Source organism: Heterodontus francisci, chromosome 21 (genome assembly GCF_036365525.1).
Source record: "Heterodontus francisci isolate sHetFra1 chromosome 21, sHetFra1.hap1, whole genome shotgun sequence".
Taxonomy (NCBI): Eukaryota; Metazoa; Chordata; class Chondrichthyes; order Heterodontiformes; family Heterodontidae; genus Heterodontus; species Heterodontus francisci.
Window position 1 is genome coordinate 65,790,079 of NC_090391.1, and position 21,085 is coordinate 65,811,163.

Consider the following 21,085-nt stretch of genomic DNA (forward strand, 5'->3'; position numbering starts at 1 on the left):
GATACCCAGTAACACAGACACACACTTACACCAAGTAACAAAGACATACACTGATACTCAGTTACACAGACACACACTTACACCAAGTAACAAAGACATACACTGACACCAAGTAACAAAGACATACACTGATACCCAGTAACACAGACACACACTTACACCAAGTAACAAAGAAAGACAATCACACCAAGTAACAAAGACATACACTGATACCCAGTAACACAGACACACACTTACACCAAGTAACACAGACACACACAGACACCAAGTAACAAAGACATACACTGATACCCAGTAACACAGACACACACTTACACCAAGTAACAAAGACATACAATGACACCAAGTAACAAAGACATACACTGACACCAAGTAAAAAAGACATACACTGACACCAAGTAACAAAGACATACACTGATACCCAGTAACACAGACACACACTTACACCAAGTAACAAAGACAGACAATAATACCCAGTAACACAGACATACACTTACACCAAGTAACACAGACATACACTGACACCAAGTAACAAAGACATACACTGATACCCAGTAACACAGATACACACTTACACCAAGTAACAAAGACATACACTGACACCAAGTAACAAAGACATACACTGATACCCAGTAACACAGACACACACTTACACCATGTAACAAAGACATACACTGACACCAAGGAACAAAGACATACACTTACACCAAGTAACACAGACAGACACAGACACCATGTAACAAAGACATACACTGACACCAAGTAACAAAGACATACACTTACACCAAGTAACACAGACATACACTGACTCCAAGTAACAGAGACACACACTTACACCAAGTAACACTGACATACACTGACACCAAGTAACAAAGACGGACACTGATGCCCAGTAACACAGACACACACTTACACCAAGTAACAATGACAGACACTGATACCCAGTTACACAGACACACACTTACACCAAGTCACAAAGACATACACTGACACCCAGTAACAAAGACATAACCTGACACCCAGTAACAAAGACACACAATGACACCAAGTAACAAAGGCACACAGTGACACCAAGTAACAAAGACATACACTGATACCCAGTAACACAGACACACACTTACGCCAAGTAACAAAGACATACACTGACACCAAGTAACAAATACATTCACTGATACCCAGTAACACAGACTCACACTTACTCCAAGTAACAAAGACATACACTGACACCAAGTAACAAAGACATACACTTACACCAAGTAACACAGACATACACTGACACCAAGTAACAAAGACACACACTTACACCGAAAACACAGACATGCACTGGCAGCAAGTAACAAAGACATACACTGGTACCAAGTAACTCAGACACACACTTACACCAAGTAACAAAGACAGACACTGATACCCAGTAACAAAGACATACATTGACATCAAGTAACAAAGACATACACTTACACCAAGTAAAAAAGACATACACTGACACCAAGTAACAAAGACAGACACTGATACCCAGTAGCACAGACATACACTTACACCAAGTATCAAAGACATGCACTGACACCAAGTAACAAATACGTGCACTTGCACCAAGTAACAAAGACATACACTGATACCCAGTAACACAGACACACACTGACACCAATTAACAAAGACATACACTGACACCAATTAACAGAGACATACACTGATACCCAGTAACACAGACACACACTTACACCAAGTATCAAAGACGGACAATGACACCAACTAACAAAGACATACACTGATACCCAGTAACACAGACACACACTTACACCAAGTAACAGAGACATACACTTACACCAAGTAACAAAGGCATACACTTACACCAAGTAACAAAGACATGCACTGACACCAAGTAACAAATACGTGCACTTGCACCAAGTAACAAAGACATACACTGATACCCAGTAACACAGACACACACTGACACCAATTAACAAAGACATACACTGACACCAATTAACAGAGACATACACTGATACCCAGTAACACAGACACACAGTTACACCAAGTAACAAAGACATACACTGACACCAGGTAACAAAGACATACACTTACACCAAGTAAAAAAGACATACACTGACACCAAGTAACAAAGACATGCACTGATACCCAGTTACACAGACACACACATACACCAAGTAACACAGACACACACAGACACCAAGAAACAAAGACATACACTGATACCCAGTAACACAGACACACACTTACACCAAGTAACAAAGTCATACAATGACACCAAGTAACAAAGACATACACTTACACCAAGTAAAAAAGACATGCACTGACACCATGTAACAAAGACATACACTGACACCAAGTAACAAAGACATACACTTACACCAAGTAACACAGACATACACTGACACCAAGTAACAAAGACACACACTTACACCAAGTAACACAGACATACACTGACACCAAGTAACAAAGACGGACACTGATGCCCAGTAACACAGACACACACTTACACCAAGTAACAATGACAGACACTGATACCCAGTAACACAGACACACACTTACACCAAGTCACAAAGACATACACTGACACCCAGTAACAAAGACATACACTGACACCCAGTAACAAAGACACACAATGACACCATATAACAAAGGCACACAGTGACACCAAGTAACAAAGACATACACTGATACCCAGTTACACAGACACACACTTACACCAAGTAACAAAGACATACACTGACACCAAGTAACAAAGACATTCACTGATACCCAGTAACACAGACTCACACTTACTCCAAGTAACAAAGACATACACTGACACCAAGTAACAAAGACATGCACTGATACCCAGTAACACAGACACACACTTACACCAAGTAACAAAGACATACACTGATACTCAGTTACACAGACACACACTTACACCAAGTAACAAAGACATACACTGACACCAAGTAACAAAGACATACACTGATACCCAGTAACACAGACACACACTTACACCAAGTAACAAAGAAAGACAATCACACCAAGTAACAAAGACATACACTGATACCCAGTAACACAGACACACACTTACACCAAGTAACACAGACACACACAGACACCAAGTAACAAAGACATACACTGATACCCAGTAACACAGACACACACTTACACCAAGTAACAAAGACATACAATGACACCAAGTAACAAAGACATACACTGACACCAAGTAAAAAAGACATACACTGACACCAAGTAACAAAGACATACACTGATACCCAGTAACACAGACACACACTTACACCAAGTAACAAAGACAGACAATAATACCCAGTAACACAGACATACACTTACACCAAGTAACACAGACATACACTGACACCAAGTAACAAAGACATACACTGATACCCAGTAACACAGATACACACTTACACCAAGTAACAAAGACATACACTGACACCAAGTAACAAAGACATACACTGATACCCAGTAACACAGACACACACTTACACCATGTAACAAAGACATACACTGACACCAAGGAACAAAGACATACACTTACACCAAGTAACACAGACAGACACAGACACCATGTAACAAAGACATACACTGACACCAAGTAACAAAGACATACACTTACACCAAGTAACACAGACATACACTGACTCCAAGTAACAGAGACACACACTTACACCAAGTAACACTGACATACACTGACACCAAGTAACAAAGACGGACACTGATGCCCAGTAACACAGACACACACTTACACCAAGTAACAATGACAGACACTGATACCCAGTTACACAGACACACACTTACACCAAGTCACAAAGACATACACTGACACCCAGTAACAAAGACATAACCTGACACCCAGTAACAAAGACACACAATGACACCAAGTAACAAAGGCACACAGTGACACCAAGTAACAAAGACATACACTGATACCCAGTAACACAGACACACACTTACGCCAAGTAACAAAGACATACACTGACACCAAGTAACAAATACATTCACTGATACCCAGTAACACAGACTCACACTTACTCCAAGTAACAAAGACATACACTGACACCAAGTAACAAAGACATACACTTACACCAAGTAACACAGACATACACTGACACCAAGTAACAAAGACACACACTTACACCGAAAACACAGACATGCACTGGCAGCAAGTAACAAAGACATACACTGGTACCAAGTAACTCAGACACACACTTACACCAAGTAACAAAGACAGACACTGATACCCAGTAACAAAGACATACATTGACATCAAGTAACAAAGACATACACTTACACCAAGTAAAAAAGACATACACTGACACCAAGTAACAAAGACAGACACTGATACCCAGTAGCACAGACATACACTTACACCAAGTATCAAAGACATGCACTGACACCAAGTAACAAATACGTGCACTTGCACCAAGTAACAAAGACATACACTGATACCCAGTAACACAGACACACACTGACACCAATTAACAAAGACATACACTGACACCAATTAACAGAGACATACACTGATACCCAGTAACACAGACACACACTTACACCAAGTATCAAAGACGGACAATGACACCAACTAACAAAGACATACACTGATACCCAGTAACACAGACACACACTTACACCAAGTAACAGAGACATACACTTACACCAAGTAACAAAGGCATACACTTACACCAAGTAACAAAGACATGCACTGACACCAAGTAACAAATACGTGCACTTGCACCAAGTAACAAAGACATACACTGATACCCAGTAACACAGACACACACTGACACCAATTAACAAAGACATACACTGACACCAATTAACAGAGACATACACTGATACCCAGTAACACAGACACACAGTTACACCAAGTAACAAAGACATACACTGACACCAGGTAACAAAGACATACACTTACACCAAGTAAAAAAGACATACACTGACACCAAGTAACAAAGACATGCACTGATACCCAGTTACACAGACACACACATACACCAAGTAACACAGACACACACAGACACCAAGAAACAAAGACATACACTGATACCCAGTAACACAGACACACACTTACACCAAGTAACAAAGTCATACAATGACACCAAGTAACAAAGACATACACTTACACCAAGTAAAAAAGACATGCACTGACACCAATTAACAAAGACTTACACTGATTCCCAGTAACACAGACACACACTTACACCAAGTAACAAAGACAGACACTGATACCCAGTAACACAGACATACACTTACACCAAGTATCAAAGACATACACTGACACCAAGGAGCAAAGACATAAACTTACAGCAAGTAACAAAGACATACACTGACACCAAGTAACACAGACGTACACTGACACCAAGGAACAAAGACATACACTTGCACCAAGTAACAAAGACATACACTGACACCAAGTAACAAAGACATACACTGATACCCATTAACACAGACACACACTTACACCAAGTAACACAGACATACACTGACACCAAGTAACAAAGACATACACTGATACCCAGTAAAACAGATACACACTTCCACCAAGTAACAAAGACAGACAATGACACAAAGTAACAGAGACATACACTGACACCAAGTAACAAAGGCATACACTTACACCAAGTAACAAAAACATGCGCTGACACCAAGTAACAAAGACGTAAACTTACACCAAGTAACAAAGACATACACTGACACCAAGTAACAAAGACATACACTTACACCAAGTAACACAGACATACATTGACACCAAGTAACAAAGACTTACACTTACACCGAATACACAGACAGACACTGATACCCAGTAACAAAGACATACACTGACACCAAGTAACAAAGACATACACTTACACCAAGTAAAATAGACATACACTGACACCAAGTAACAAAGACAGACACTGATACCCAGTAGCACAGACATACACATACACCAAGTATCAAAGACATACACTGACACCAAGTAGCAAAGACATACACTTACACCAAGTAACAAAGAAATGCACTGACACTAAGTAACAAAGACATTCAATTACACCAATTAACAAAGACATACACTGACACCAACTAACAAAGACATACACTTACACCAAGTAACACAGACATACACTGACACCAAGTAACAAAGGCATACACTTACACCAAGTAACAAAGACATACAGTGACACCAAGTAACAAAGACAAACACTGATACCCAGGAACACAGACACACACTTACACCAAGTAACATAGAAAGACAATCACACCAAGTAACAAAGACATACACTGATACCCAGTAACACAGACACACACTTACACCAAGTAACACAGACACACACAGACACCAAGTAACAAAGACATACACTGATACCCAGTAACACAGACACACACTTACACCAAGTAGCAAAGACATACAATGACACCAAGTAAAAAAGACATACACTGACACCAAGTAACAAAGACATACACTGATACCCAGTAACACAGACACACACTTACACCAAGTAACAAAGACAGACAATAATACCCACTAACACAGACATACACTTACACCAAGTAACACAGACATACACTGACACCAAGTAACAAAGACATACACTGATACCCAGTAACACAGATACACACTTACACCAAGTAACAAAGAAAGACAATGACACCAAGTAACAAAGACATACACTGATACCCAGTAACACAGACACACACTTACACCATGTAACAAAGACATACACTGACACCAAGTAACAAAGACATACACTTACACCAAGTAACACAGACAGACACAGACACCATGTAACAAAGACATACACTGACACCAAGTAACAAAGACATACACTTACACCAAGTAACACAGACATACACTGACACCAAGTAACAAAGACACACACTTACACCAAGTAACACAGACATACACTGACACCAAGTAACAAAGACGGACACTGATGCCCAGTAACACAGACACACACTTACACCAAGTAACAATGACAGACACTGATACCCAGTAACACAGACACACACTTACACCAAGTCACAAAGACATACACTGACACCCAGTAACAAAGACATACACTGACACCCAGTAACAAAGACACACAATGACACCAAGTAACAAAGGCACACAGTGACACCAAGTAACAAAGACATACACTGATACCCAGTAACACAGACACACACTTACACCAAGTAACAAAGACATACACTGACACCAAGTAACAAAGACATTCACTGATACCCAGTAACACAGACTCACACTTACTCCAAGTAACAAAGACATACACTGACACCAAGTAACAAAGACATGCACTGATACCCAGTAACACAGACACACACTTACACCAAGTAACAAAGACATACACTGATACTCAGTTACACAGACACACACTTACACCAAGTAACAAAGACATACACTGACACCAAGTAACAAAGACATACACTGATACCCAGTAACACAGACACACACTTACACCAAGTAACAAAGAAAGACAATCACACCAAGTAACAAAGACATACACTGATACCCAGTAACACAGACACACACTTACACCAAGTAACACAGACACACACAGACACCAAGTAACAAAGACATACACTGATACCCAGTAACACAGACACACACTTACACCAAGTAACAAAGACATACAATGACACCAAGTAACAAAGACATACACTGACACCAAGTAAAAAAGACATACACTGACACCAAGTAACAAAGACATACACTGATACCCAGTAACACAGACACACACTTACACCAAGTAACAAAGACAGACAATAATACCCAGTAACACAGACATACACTTACACCAAGTAACACAGACATACACTGACACCAAGTAACAAAGACATACACTGATACCCAGTAACACAGATACACACTTACACCAAGTAACAAAGACATACACTGACACCAAGTAACAAAGACATACACTGATACCCAGTAACACAGACACACACTTACACCATGTAACAAAGACATACACTGACACCAAGGAACAAAGACATACACTTACACCAAGTAACACAGACAGACACAGACACCATGTAACAAAGACATACACTGACACCAAGTAACAAAGACATACACTTACACCAAGTAACACAGACATACACTGACTCCAAGTAACAGAGACACACACTTACACCAAGTAACACTGACATACACTGACACCAAGTAACAAAGACGGACACTGATGCCCAGTAACACAGACACACACTTACACCAAGTAACAATGACAGACACTGATACCCAGTAACACAGACACACACTTACACCAAGTCACAAAGACATACACTGACACCCAGTAACAAAGACATACACTGACACCCAGTAACAAAGACACACAATGACACCAAGTAACAAAGGCACACAGTGACACCAAGTAACAAAGACATACACTGATACCCAGTAACACAGACACACACTTACGCCAAGTAACAAAGACATACACTGACACCAAGTAACAAATACATTCACTGATACCCAGTAACACAGACTCACACTTACTCCAAGTAACAAAGACATACACTGACACCAAGTAACAAAGACATACACTTACACCAAGTAACACAGACATACACTGACACCAAGTAACAAAGACATACACTTACACCGAAAACACAGACATACACTGGCAGCAAGTAACAAAGACATACACTGGTACCAAGTAACTCAGACACACACTTACACCAAGTAACAAAGACAGACACTGATACCCAGTAACAAAGACATACACTGACACCAAGTAACAAAGACATACACTTACACCAAGTAACAAAGGCATACACTTACACCAAGTAACAAAGACATGCACTGACACCAAGTAACAAATACGTGCACTTGCACCAAGTAACAAAGACATACACTGATACCCAGTAACACAGACACACACTGACACCAATTAACAAAGACATACACTGACACCAATTAACAGAGACATACACTGATACCCAGTAACACAGACACACAGTTACACCAAGTAACAAAGACATACACTGACACCAGGTAACAAAGACATACACTTACACCAAGTAAAAAAGACATACACTGACACCAAGTAACAAAGACATGCACTGATACCCAGTTACACAGACACACACATACACCAAGTAACACAGACACACACAGACACCAAGAAACAAAGACATACACTGATACCCAGTAACACAGACACACACTTACACCAAGTAACAAAGTCATACAATGACACCAAGTAACAAAGACATACACTTACACCAAGTAAAAAAGACATGCACTGACACCAATTAACAAAGACTTACACTGATTCCCAGTAACACAGACACACACTTACACCAAGTAACAAAGACAGACACTGATACCCAGTAACACAGACATACACTTACACCAAGTATCAAAGACATACACTGACACCAAGGAGCAAAGACATAAACTTACAGCAAGTAACAAAGACATACACTGACACCAAGTAACACAGACGTACACTGACACCAAGGAACAAAGACATACACTTGCACCAAGTAACAAAGACATACACTGACACCAAGTAACAAAGACATACACTGATACCCATTAACACAGACACACACTTACACCAAGTAACACAGACATACACTGACACCAAGTAACAAAGACATACACTGATACCCAGTAAAACAGATACACACTTCCACCAAGTAACAAAGACAGACAATGACACAAAGTAACAGAGACATACACTGACACCAAGTAACAAAGGCATACACTTACACCAAGTAACAAAAACATGCGCTGACACCAAGTAACAAAGACGTAAACTTACACCAAGTAACAAAGACATACACTGACACCAAGTAACAAAGACATACACTTACACCAAGTAACACAGACATACATTGACACCAAGTAACAAAGACTTACACTTACACCGAATACACAGACAGACACTGATACCCAGTAACAAAGACATACACTGACACCAAGTAACAAAGACATACACTTACACCAAGTAAAATAGACATACACTGACACCAAGTAACAAAGACAGACACTGATACCCAGTAGCACAGACATACACTTACACCAAGTATCAAAGACATACACTGACACCAAGTAGCAAAGACATACACTTACACCAAGTAACAAAGAAATGCACTGACACTAAGTAACAAAGACATTCAATTACACCAATTAACAAAGACATACACTGACACCAACTAACAAAGACATACACTTACACCAAGTAACACAGACATACACTGACACCAAGTAACAAAGGCATACACTTACACCAAGTAACAAAGACATACAGTGCCACCAAGTAACAAAGACAAACACTGATACCCAGGAACACAGACACACACTTACACCAAGTAACATAGAAAGACAATCACACCAAGTAACAAAGACATACACTGATACCCAGTAACACAGACACACACTTACACCAAGTAACACAGACACACACAGACACCAAGTAACAAAGACATACACTGATACCCAGTAACACAGACACACACTTACACCAAGTAGCAAAGACATACAATGACACCAAGTAAAAAAGACATACACTGACACCAAGTAACAAAGACATACACTGATACCCAGTAACACAGACACACACTTACACCAAGTAACAAAGACAGACAATAATACCCACTAACACAGACATACACTTACACCAAGTAACACAGACATACACTGACACCAAGTAACAAAGACATACACTGATACCCAGTAACACAGATACACACTTACACCAAGTAACAAAGAAAGACAATGACACCAAGTAACAAAGACATACACTGATACCCAGTAACACATACACACACTTACACCATGTAACAAAGACATACACTGACACCAGGTAACAAAGACATACACTTACACCAAGTAACACAGACAGACACAGACACCATGTAACAAAGACATACACTGACACCAAGTAACAAAGACATACACTTACACCAAGTAACACAGACATACACTGACACCAAGTAACAAAGACACACACTTACACCAAGTAACACAGACATACACTGACACCAAGTAACAAAGACGGACACTGATGCCCAGGAACACAGACACACACTTACACCAAGTAACAATGACAGACACTGATACCCAGTAACACAGACACACACTTACACCAAGTCACAAAGACATACACTGACACCCAGTAACAAAGACATACACTGACACCCAGTAACAAAGACACACAATGACACCAAGTAACAAAGGCACACAGTGACACCAAGTAACAAAGACATACACTGATACCCAGTAACACAGACACACACTTACACCAAGTAACAAAGACATACACTGACACCAAGTCACAAAGACATTCACTGATACCCAGTAACACAGACACACACTTACTCCAAGTAACAAAGAAAGACAATCACACCAAGTAACAAAGACATACACTGATACCCAGTAACACAGACACACACTTACACCAAGTAACACAGACACACACAGACACCAAGTAACAAAGACATACACTGATACCCAGTAACACAGACACACACTTACACCAAGTAACAAAGACATACAATGACACCAAGTAACAAAGACATACACTGACACCAAGTAAAAAAGACATACACTGACACCAAGTAACAAAGACATACACTGATACCCAGTAACACAGACACACACTTACACCAAGTAACAAAGACAGACAATAATACCCAGTAACACAGACATACACTTACACCAAGTAACACAGACATACACTGACACCAAGTAACAAAGACATACACTGATACCCAGTAACACAGATACACACTTACACCAAGTAACAAAGACATACACTGACACCAAGTAACAAAGACATACACTGATACCCAGTAACACAGACACACACTTACACCATGTAACAAAGACATACACTGACACCAAGGAACAAAGACATACACTTACACCAAGTAACACAGACAGACACAGACACCATGTAACAAAGACATACACTGACACCAAGTAACAAAGACATACACTTACACCAAGTAACACAGACATACACTGACTCCAAGTAACAGAGACACACACTTACACCAAGTAACACTGACATACACTGACACCAAGTAACAAAGACGGACACTGATGCCCAGTAACACAGACACACACTTACACCAAGTAACAAAGACATACACTGACACCAAGTCACAAAGACATTCACTGATACCCAGTAACACAGACACACACTTACTCCAAGTAACAAAGAAAGACAATCACACCAAGTAACAAAGACATACACTGATACCCAGTAACACAGACACACACTTACACCAAGTAACACAGACACACACAGACACCAAGTAACAAAGACATACACTGATACCCAGTAACACAGACACACACTTACACCAAGTAACAAAGACATACAATGACACCAAGTAACAAAGACATACACTGACACCAAGTAAAAAAGACATACACTGACACCAAGTAACAAAGACATACACTGATACCCAGTAACACAGACACACACTTACACCAAGTAACAAAGACAGACAATAATACCCAGTAACACAGACATACACTTACACCAAGTAACACAGACATACACTGACACCAAGTAACAAAGACATACACTGATACCCAGTAACACAGATACACACTTACACCAAGTAACAAAGACATACACTGACACCAAGTAACAAAGACATACACTGATACCCAGTAACACAGACACACACTTACACCATGTAACAAAGACATACACTGACACCAAGGAACAAAGACATACACTTACACCAAGTAACACAGACAGACACAGACACCATGTAACAAAGACATACACTGACACCAAGTAACAAAGACATACACTTACACCAAGTAACACAGACATACACTGACTCCAAGTAACAGAGACACACACTTACACCAAGTAACACTGACATACACTGACACCAAGTAACAAAGACGGACACTGATGCCCAGTAACACAGACACACACTTACACCAAGTAACAATGACAGACACTGATACCCAGTAACACAGACACACACTTACACCAAGTCACAAAGACATACACTGACACCCAGTAACAAAGACATACACTGACACCCAGTAACAAAGACACACAATGACACCAAGTAACAAAGGCACACAGTGACACCAAGTAACAAAGACATACACTGATACCCAGTAACACAGACACACACTTACGCCAAGTAACAAAGACATACACTGACACCAAGTAACAAATACATTCACTGATACCCAGTAACACAGACTCACACTTACTCCAAGTAACAATGACATACACTGACACCAAGTAACAAAGACATACACTTACACCAAGTAACACAGACATACACTGACACCAAGTAACAAAGACACACACTTACACCGAAAACACAGACATACACTGGCAGCAAGTAACAAAGACATACACTGGTACCAAGTAACTCAGACACACACTTACACCAAGTAACAAAGACAGACACTGATACCCAGTAACAAAGACATACATTGACATCAAGTAACAAAGACATACACTTACACCAAGTAAAAAAGACATACACTGACACCAAGTAACAAAGACAGACACTGATACCCAGTAGCACAGACATACACTTACACCAAGTATCAAAGACATACACTGACACCAAGTAGCAAAGACATACACTTACACCAAGTAACAAAGAAATACACTGACACTAAGTAACAAAGACATTCAATTACACTAAGTAACAAAGACATACACTGACACCAACTAACAAAGACATATACTTGCACCAAGTAACACAGACATACACTGACACCAAGTAACAAAGGCATACACTTACATCAAGTAACAAAGACATACAGTGACACCAAGTAACAAAGACATACACTGATACCCAGTAACACAGACACACACTTACACCAAGTAACAAAGACAGACACTGATACCCAGTAACACAGACACACACTTACACCAAGTAACACAGACATACACTGACACCAAGTAACAAAGACATACACTGATACCAAGTAACAAAGACATACACTGATACCAAGTAACACAGACACACACTGACACCAAGTAACAAAGACACGCACTTACACCAAGTAACACAGACATACACTGACACCAAGTAACAAAGACGTACACTGAAGCCCAGTAACACAGACACACACTTACACCAAGTAACAATGACAGACACTGATACCCAGTAACACAGACACACACTTACACCAGGTCACAAAGACATATACTGACACCAAGTAACAAAGACATACACTGATACCCAGTAACAAAGACACACACTTACACCAAGTAACAAAGAAAGACAATGACACCAAGTAACAAAGACATACACTGATACCCAGAAACACAGATACACACTTACACCAAGTAACAGAGACATACACTGACACCAAGAAACAAAGGCATACACATACACCAAGTAACAAAGACATGCACTGACACCAAGTAACAAAGACGTACACTGACACCAATTAACAAAGACATACACAGATACACAGTAACACAGACACACACTTACACCAAGTAACAAAGACATACACTGACACCAAGTAACAAAGACATACACTTACACCAAGTAACACAGACATACACTGACACCAAGTAACAAAGACATACACTGGTACCCAGTAACACAGACACACTTACACCAAGTAACAAAGACATACACTGATACCCAGTTACACAGACACACACTTACACCAAGTAACACAGACACACACAGACACCAAGTAACAAAGACATACACTGATACCCAGTAACACAGACACACACTTACACCAAGTAACAAAGACAGACACTGATACCCAGTAGCACAGACATACACTTGCACCAAGTAAAAAAGACATACACTGACACCAAGTAACAAAGACATACACTGATACCCAGTAACACAGACACACACTTACACCAAGTAACAAAGACGGACACTGAACCCAGTAGCACAGACATACACTTACACCAAGTATCAAAGACATACACTTACACCAAGTAACAAAGAAATACACTGACACGAAGTACCAAAGACATACACTTACACCAAGTAACAAAGACATACACTGACACCAATTAACAAAGACATACACTTACACCAAGTAACAAAGAAAGACAATGACACCAAGTAACAAAGACATACACTGATACCCAGTAACACAGACACACACTTACACCAAGTAACACAGACACACACTTACACCAGGTAACAAAGACCGACACTCATACCCAGTAACACAGACATACACTTACACCAAGTATCAAAGACATACACTGACACCAAGTAGCAAAGACATACACTTGCACCAAGTAACAAAGAAATAAAATGACACCAAGTAACAAAGACATACACTTACACCAAGTAACAAAGACATACACTGACACCAAGTAACAAAGACATACAGTGACACCAAGTAACAAAGACATACACTGATACCCAGTAACACAGACACACACTTACACCAAGTAACACAGACATACACTGACACCAAGTAACAAAGACATACACTGATACCCAGTAACACAGATACACACTTACACCAAGTAACAAAGAAAGACAATGACACCAAGTAACAAAGACATACACTGATACCCAGTAACACAGACACACACTTACACCATGTAACAAAGACATACACTGACACCAAGTAACAAAGACATACACTTACACCAAGTAACACAGACAGACACAGACACCAAGTGACAAAGACATACACTGATACCCAGTAACACAGACATACACTTACACCATGTAACAAAGACATACACTGACACCAAGTAACAAAGACATACACTGACACCAAGTAACACAGACATACACTGACACCAAGTAACAAAGACACACACTTACACCAAGTAACACAGACATACACTGACACCAAGTAACAAAGACGGACACTGATGCCCAGTAACACAGACACACACTTACACCAAGTAACAATGACAGACACTGATACCCAGTAACACAGACACACACTTACACCAAGTCACAAAGACATACACTGACACCCAGTAACAAAGACATACACTGACACCCAGTAACAAAGACACACAATGACACCAAGTAACAAAGGCACACTGTGACACCAAGTAACAAAGACATACACTGATACCCAGTAACACAGACACACACTTACACCAAGTAACAAAGACATACACTGACACCAAGTAACAAAGACATTCACTGATACCCAGTAACACAGACACACACTTACTCCAAGTAACAAAGACATACACTGACACCAAGTAACAAAGACATGCACTGATACCCAGTAACACAGACACACACTTACACAAAGTAACAAAGACATACACTGATACTCAGTTACACAGACACACACTTACACCAAGTAACAAAGACATACACTGACACCAAGTAACAAAGGCATACACTGACACCCAGTAACAAAGACATACACTGACACCCAGTAACACAGACACACACGGACACCAAGTAACAAAGACATACACTGACACCCAGTAACAAAAACATACACTGACACCAGGTAACAAAGATATACACTGACACCAAGTAACAAAGACATTGACTGATCCCCTGTAACACAGACACACACTTACACCAAGTAACAAAGTCATACACTGACACCAAGTAACAAAGACATACACTGATACCCAGTAACACAGACACACACTTACACCAAGTATCAAAGACAGACAATGACACCAACTAACAAAGACATACACTGATACCCAGTAACACAGACACACACTTACACCAAGTAACAGAGACATACACTTACACCAAGTAACAAAGGCATACACTTACACCAAGTAACAAAGACATGCACTGACACCAAGTAACAAATACGTACACTTGCACCAAGTAACAAAGACATACACTGATACCCAGTAACACAGACACACACTGACACCAATTAACAAAGACATACACTGACACCAATTAACAGAGACATACACTGATACCCAGTAACACAGACACACAGTTACACCAAGTAACAAAGACATACACTGACACCAAGTAACAAAGACATACACTTACACCAAGTAAAAAAGACATACACTGACACCAAGTAACAAAGACATGCACTGATACCCAGTTACACAGACACACACTTACACCAAGTAACACAGACACACACAGACACCAAGAAACAAAGACATACACTGATACCCAGTAACACAGACACACACTTACACCAAGTAACAAAGTCATACAATGACACCAAGTAACAAAGACATACACTTACACCAAGTAAAAAAGACATACACTGACACCAATTAACAAAGACTTACACTGATTCCCAGTAACACAGACACACACTTACACCAAGTAACAAAGACAGACACTGATACCCAGTAACACAGACATACACTTACACCAAGTATCAAAGACATACACTGACACCAAGGAGCAAAGACATAAACTTACAGCAAGTAACAAAGACATACACTGACACCAAGTAACACAGACGTACACTGACACCAAGGAACAAAGACATACACTTGCACCAAGTAACAAAGACATACACTGACACCAAGTAACAAAGACATACACTGATACCCAGTAACACAGACACACACTTACACCAAGTAACACAGACATACACTGACACCAAGTAACAAAGACATACACTGATACCCAGTAACACAGATACACACTTCCACCAAGTAACAAAGACAGACAATGACACAAAGTAACAGAGACATACACTGACACCAAGTAACAAAGGCATACACTTACACCAAGTAACAAAAACATGCGCTGACACCAAGTAACAAAGACGTAAACTTACACCAAGTAACAAAGACATACACTGACACCAAGTAACAAAGACAGACACTTACACCAAGTAACACAGACATACACTGACACCAAGTAACAAAGACTTACACTTACACCGAATACACAGACATACACTGACAGCAAGTAACAAAGACATACACTGGTACCAAGTAACTCAGACACACACTTACACCAAGTAACAAAGACAGACACTGATACCCAGTAACAAAGACATACACTGACACCAAGTAACAAAGACATACACTTACACCACGTAAAATAGACATACACTGACACCAAGTAACAAAGACAGACACTGATACCCAGTAGCACAGACATACGCTTACACCAAGTATCAAAGACATACACTGACACCAAGTAGCAAAGACATACACTGACACCAAGTAACAAAGAAATGCACTGACACTAAGTAACAAAGACATTCAATTACACCAATTAACAAAGACATACACTGACACCAACTAACAAAGACATACACTTACACCAAGTAAAACAGACATACACTGACACCAAGTAACAAAGGCATACACTTACACCAAGTAACAAAGACATACAGTGACACCAAGTAACAAAGACAAACACTGATACCCAGGAACACAGACACACACTTACACCAAGTAACAAAGAAAGACAATCACACCAAGTAACAAAGACATACACTGATACCCAGTAACACAGACACACACTTACACCAAGTAACACAGACACACACAGACACCAAGTAACAAAGACATACACTGATACCCAGTAACACAGACACACACTTACACCAAGTAACAAAGACATACAATGACACCAAGTAACAAAGACATACACTGACACCAAGTAAAAAAGACATACACTGACACCAAGTAACAAAGACATACACTGATACCCAGTAACACAGACACACACTGACACCAAGTAACAAAGACAGACAATAATACCCAGTAACACAGACATACACTTACACCAAGTAACACAGACATACACTGACACCAAGTAACAAAGACATACACTGATACCCAGTAACACAGATACACACTTACACCAAGTAACAAAGAAAGACAATGACACCAAGTAACAAAGACATACACTGATACCCAGTAACACAGACACACACTTACACCATGTAACAAAGACATACACTGACACCAAGTAACAAAGACATACACTTACACCAAGTAACACAGACAGACACAGACACCATGTCACAAAGACATACACTGACACCAAGTAACAAAGACATACACTTACACCAAGTAACACAGACATACACTGACACCAAGTAACAAAGACACACACTTACACCAAGTAACACAGACATACACTGACACCAAGTAACAAAGACGGACACTGATGCCCAGTAACACAGACACACACTTACACCAAGTAACAATGACAGACACTGATACCCAGTAACACAGACACACACTTACACCAAGTCACAAAGACATACACTGACACCCAGTAACAAAGACATACACTGACACCCAGTAACAAAGACACACAATGACACCAAGTAACAAAGGCACACAGTGACACCAAGTAACAAAGACATACACTGATACCCAGTAACACAGACACACACTTACACCAAGTAACAAAGAGGTACACTGACACCAAGTAACAAAGACATTCACTGATACCCAGTAACACAGACTCACACTTCCTCCAAGTAACAAAGACATACACTGACACCAAGTAACAAAGACATGCACTGATACCCAGTAACACAGACACACACTTACACCAAGTAACAAAGACATACACTGACACCAAGTAACAAAGGCATACACTGACACCCAGTAACAAAGACATACACTGACACCCAGTAACACAGACACACACGGACACCAAGTAACAAAGACATACACTGACACCCAGTAACAAAAACATCCACTGACACCAGGTAACAAAGACATACACTGACACCAAGTAACAAAGACATTGACTGATCCCCTGTAACACAGACACACACTTACACCAAGTAACAAAGACATACACTGACACCAAGTAACAAAGACATACACTGATACCCAGTAACACAGACACACACTTACACCAAGTATCAAAGACAGACAATGACACCAACTAACAAAGACATGCACTGATACCCAGTAACACAGACACACACTTACACCAAGTAACAGAGACATACACTTACACCAAGTAAGAAAGGCATACACTTACACCAAGTAACAAAGACATGCACTGACACCAAGTAACAAAGACGTACACTTGCACCAAGTAACAAAGACATACACTGATACCCAGTAACACAGACACACACTGACACCAAGTAACAAAGACATACACTGACAACAATTAACAGAGACATACACTGATACCCAGTAACACAGACACACAGTTCCACCAAGTAACAAAGACATACACTGACACCAAGTTACACAGACACACACTTACACCAAGTAACACAGACACACACAGACACCAAGAAACAAAGACATACACTGATACCCAGTAACACAGACACACACTTACACCAAGTAACAAAGTCATACAATGACACCAAGTAACAAAGACATACACTTACACCAAGTAAAAAAGACATACACTGACACCAATTAACAAAGACTTACACTGATACCCAGTAACACAGACACACACTTACACCAAGTAACAAAGACATACACTGACACCAAGTAACAAAGGCATACACTTACACCAAGTAACAAAAACATGCACTGACACCAAGTAACGAGGACGTAAACTTACACCAAGTAACAAAGACATACACTGACACCAAGTAACAAAGACATACACTTACACCAAGTAACACAGACATACACTGACACCAAGTAACAAAGACACACACTTACACCGAAAACACAGACATACACTGACAGCAAGTAACAAAGACATACACTGGTATCAAGTAACTCAGACACACACTTACACCAAGTAACAAAGACAGACACTGATACCCAGTAACAAAGACATACACTGACACCAAGTAACAAAGACATATAGTTACACCAAGTAAAAAAGACATACACTGACACCAAGTAACAAAGACAGACACTGATACCCAGTAGCACAGACATACACTTACACCAAGTATCAAAGACATACACTGACACCAAGTAGCAAAGACATACACTTACACCAAGTAACAAAGAAATACACTGACACTAAGTAACAAAGACATTCAATTACACCAAGTAACAAAGACATACACTGACACCAACTAACAAAGACATACACTTGCACCAAGTAACACAGACATACACTGACACCAAGTAACAAAGGCATACACTTACATCAAGTAACAAAGACATACAGTGACACCAAGTAACAAAGACATACACTGATACCCAGTAACACAGACACACACTTACACCAAGTAACAAAGACAGACACTGATACCCAGTAACACAGACACACACTTACACCAAGT